The following is a 5,137-nucleotide window of genomic DNA, read 5'->3' as shown; positions in this document are numbered from 1 at the left end:
AAAAAAAAAAAGCAGAGGCATATGGGGCGACTTCTTGGGCGTACGCCTTAAATCGATCAGTACTGCATGCTCCGAGAGTGGTGCATCACGAATTGCAGATCCATTACACCACTTACACAAATGCTTTGAGCGCTCCGCAAAACGGGAGGAGCTCTCCCAATTCGGTAAAGTGTTATGTAGTGTGGTTGCACAGAATAGCGGAGGAAGCGTATGCATGTTTTCTTGGCCCTATGCCCGTATGCTCGTATGCTTACTTGGCCGTATTCTCGTGTGCTTACTTGGCCGTATTCTCGTGTGCTTGCTTGGCCGTATGCTCGTGTGCTTGTTTGGCCGTATGCTCGTGTGCTTGCTTGGCCGTATGCTCTCGTGTGCTTGCTTGGCCGTATGCTCTCGTGTGCTTGCTCGTTTTTACGACCATTCAGCTATGCTGGGATGCGGCCACAAATTGATAAATTTTTTATGCAAAAAGGTTTCGCAATATTTCTTTCACTTTTGCATGGAAGGGGCACTACGCTTTGGTGCGCGGAGGCAAAAAATGCCAAAAGGTCACTTAATGAAATGAAGAGGCGTGGCGAACGAGTGTGGCCTCAAAACTTGTGTAGCAAAACCCCGCATAAACGAAAACGGCACGTATATATAACGATGCATGATGAATGCACAAGTGCATGTGAAAGTGCATAATTTATGCGCTACCCCAGTAAGGAAAAATTCGAAACGGTGCATTGCAAAATAAAAAAAAAAAAAAAAACCGAAATCTCTTGTTGGCACTTACATGCGTTTCCTTTTAGCTTCGACATTACACACGTGCATACATAGTTGTACGTTTTAAAAAAAAACAAATAACACTTAAAATGGGAGAACAAAACTTGTATGCCATTTTGTAAGAAGTTGTTTTTTCTTTTTGCCATTTAGCAGAATTCTTTTCGTAAGTAGTTTTTTTTTTTTTTTTTTTTTTTTTTATTTGAGTCCACTTTTTTTCCTCATTTGTGCATGCACATTTTTTTTTTTTTTTTTTGTCCCTACATCCGTTTTTTATAAAAAAATATTTTCACAATGCACGTACGCTTATGAATGGATATTGGTCCACTATTGAGGGAGTGAAGGGGTTATTAAAATTCTAGAATTGATGAAGCAAAAAAAAATAAAAATCATATAATAAAATTTCGAACAAAAAGTTGTTCAAAAAAGTAAGTCCCCCTATGCAGCACCCTTACTGCACCTTTTCAATGTTAGTACAGAAATATGCCAAATGAAAATATAACCAATTATCATTCGCATGCATTTATGTCTGGGAGGTTTTGCTAAATTTCTTGGAACTTTATATCTTATTTTTGGCGGTTAATCGGTTATTCAGAGGGTGATCAGCAGGTGGAAGCATTTTGGCATATTCCCCCCTCTCCTCCGTCACGTCCCTAGAGGGACACTATTCACAATGGCATCATGCCACAGGATTCTCTCAGCCAGGTGCTCCTCATTTGTATACTTATTTGGGGCACTTCATTTGGCATGGCTCTTCATATGTAGTGAAAACGCTCTCTTGGTGTTGAAATGTGGGTTACAAAAAAGGGGGTACTTCCCTAGAACAAGGCTTCTTCCCCTTTGTGCAAAAATAATGCACAGAACAATACACTTAAAGGGGGAATGGAAAAATGATGAAGTCTTATTGACGTACGGGTAGACGTGCAAAATGCGTCACGGTTTTTTTCCCCCTGGAAGAGGTTACACGCCGACCAATTAAACTATATTGTGATAACTTCTGTTCGGCGAAAAAAATCGTCTCGAACAGTACAAACGGCGACGACCGATGGAAATGCCGTTTCACTGGAGTGCTTCAACATGTAAGCAATCCAATCCCCTTTCTGTGCTTTTTAAAAATGCACATGTTGTTTAATTATAAAAAGATTTAGCAAGTGCCTTGCGTTGCTAAGGAGAATCGATCCATTTGACGACAAATAGTCTTTGTGCCATTGCCTAAACAAACGCGCTTAAATAATACAAAATTTCGAGCGACACGATGGCAAGATTGCACGGTGCTTCAACGCACGCATTGACATGAGTCAATAAAGGCAGTTCATGTGGTTTGAAGTGGTTTGACGTGGTTTGACGCGGTTTGACGTGGTTTGGTGCGTTTTGACGAGGTTTGGAGGGGCTTGGAGCCGTTTGATGCAGTGTGGCGCGTTTTTATGTGGTTCAACGCGGTTCAACGCGGCGTGACGTGTCGCGACGTGGCACGATGATGACGTGCATTGGCTGATATGCCTTTTTGAAAGAGGAAAAACCTGTTGGCATTTATTCGCCTTATTTTTAAAAGCGTCCACTTTTTTTTTTTTTTTCCTTCCTCCTGTTCATTCAAATTTGGAGGAAAAACACTTAGGCAACGGACCATAGAGGTGGAAAAAAATTAAAAAAAATTAATTTGACTCTTTTTAAAATAAAGTAAAACAATCAAATGTTAATTATTTTTCGTTCATTCGTTTTTTCGATTTTTTTTTTTTTTTTTCAATTCCTCCTTGGTATGTTCCTTTTTTACAATTTTTTTTAACAATTATAGTTAATGGTGTATATATATGTATACATCCATGTTGACCTTTTTTTTTTTTTTCCCTTCTACATGTATATATATACGGAGTGGATCACATTTTTTAGCTGCATTTTTTTTTTACATACAACTTGGGGTTTCGTTCCCCGTTGGTTGCTCAACATTGGCTGCCTACCGTTTGTTGCCCATCGTCCGATGTACACCCAATGTTGGGTGTTTTCAGCGTACCCTTTGTTGCTCATTTTTTGCTAGTGACTTTTCATTCTCGTAGTTAATGCTCCTTCCTCCCTCTTTTTTTTTTTTTTTTAAATTCAAGAGGGGCGCAATTTTCAGAGCAATTTTACTCGAATGTGCATGGACTTCAGAACGCTACTGCATGTTATGGACAGACCCACCAAAAATATATATACGAGAACGCACGTGTGTGTATGAATAAGTACATGTGTTTTTATATACGCATGCGGCAAGAGCATGTCCCTCATGCATGCAACATAAAAATGAACAGAATTGTTCATGCAGAGTAAGCTGAGAGAGTCGTTAGCAATTCTTGGCCCAACTCGGTTATGTTTCATCGTCAATTGGTCCGCAAAAAATAAGCGATCGTACAGCCGCGGAGGGTTAAAAATTCAGTTGGACTCATCTGATGAAAAAAATTCGGACAGATTGTACGTACACACGTTTATATATATGCACACCCACTTATCCATGCGCAAGTACACATGCCAGTAGCAAGTGTAACCATTTGTATATACCCACACAGCTGCAACTTTCGTTGGAGAAAAACAAGCCTATTCACTTTTACTGCTGCCGTCCCTGTCAACCCGCGCCGCACATTCACAAGGCGTTTTCCTCGCCACGGCTGTAGGAGCGCAAGTCAGTACATACTGGCACGTATACGTACATGTGCTTATTCCCTTATATGTACACATGTGTGTGGCTTGAAGTAACAACCAGTTTGGGGGCAGACCAATTAAGCACGTGCGCGCGGCCACGTATATAATATATATATGTAAATATGTGCGCCCCCGCGCGGAGGCCCACTTCTCCCAAATAAGCGAATTAAGTACAACACAGGCGTTACATAAATACATTGTTTTGTACGTATACATATTGTGGCTCATTTTTCGCCAAGTGCAATTTGACCATGTAAAAAAAAAAAAGTGCATATAAGTGAGGGTGTCACTTCAAGTGCGCACAAGCGTATATGGGTATATTCATACACGAGTATCCCATTTTTTTATGCGTAACATTATGTACATATTACTTGCACTTTGCGCGTGAAAATTTCATGCATGTACAATTGACCTTCGCTCGCGGCCGCCTGCCACTTACGCAATTTACGCGAACAGATTGTGCGCGCACGTTTATTTTTACCTATGTGAGTACTGCGTATGTACGTACGAAGTTTCATACTGTATATACTATGTATATGCCGGTAATAATCATCATACTGTACACTATTTATATGTATGTACCAAGCATCACATTGTACTCGTATTGTATGCATACTTCCTGCGCACGTGTGAACATATGATCAACCGCGCGGCGAAGCACAATTCGTTGACTGGTGAAATCGCATTCACCCGAGTGGCATATCCGCAACCCATTTTTTTTTATGTGCCAAACAATTTTATCACAAGTAAAAAGCACAAGAACAAGTGATGACTGCCGCATATGTTGTACTATGTGCGCTTATGTGAACGCACGCGCATACCACATGTGCCATTATTGACATGAGCATATGCGTTATACTATATACGTGTTAAATGCGTATACGCATGGCGCACGAATAATGTGATACATGCACGCAGCTCAGCGGAATGTGCCACGTACATTATTATGGCGTATATTATGGCACATATATAACATGTTCACTTTTACATGTGGCAAAAAATATACGCATACATGGCCTGCGTATAAATACATACATACACGTTTGCATTTATTGTAAAAAAAAAAAAAGGACGCAAAAACCCAAAAGTTGAATGCCACAATTGTTAATTCAAATTGCATTAAAAAAAAAAAAATTGGGAGGGCCATTCCCACGAACTGTTAAAAAAAAGGAAGTAAAATAATAGAAGATGTAAATGGGAAGAAAAATTAATTATTTATTTTTTTTGCATATTTTTCCTGCTGGTTCATCTTCATGTTGTTTACATATATTTGCATGAAATATGCCCATTTTAAAGAATCATTTTTTGTATTTTTTTTTCCCCCCCAACAATCTTTTTTAAATTATCTCATTTTCTTTTTATTTCAGTAAAATTTGTTTATGCACAATAATAAACCGAACACGACGAGGCGAAGCCCAGTAGCTTGAGAAAAAAAATAAAAAGTGCTCAAAAAAGTGACATATTTTATATATACATATTATGCATTATTTATATATATATTTAATACATATTACATATATACATTTATATATATATATAGCGTGCAATCCATGATCCATTATACGTAAACAAACTAGAATTGAAACGGCAGATGGAATAAAAAACGCAAAAATTAAGGATAAAAGGAAGGAAGCTCTAACAAGGCAAGGTAGCATTTGATACGATATAAGATAAGATACGTAAGATTAAGAAGATTATAACGAAA

This window comes from Plasmodium cynomolgi, chromosome 8 (genome assembly GCF_000321355.1).
Source record: "Plasmodium cynomolgi strain B DNA, chromosome 8, whole genome shotgun sequence".
Classification (NCBI taxonomy): Eukaryota; Apicomplexa; class Aconoidasida; order Haemosporida; family Plasmodiidae; genus Plasmodium; species Plasmodium cynomolgi.
This window is presented reverse-complemented; position numbering follows the sequence as displayed.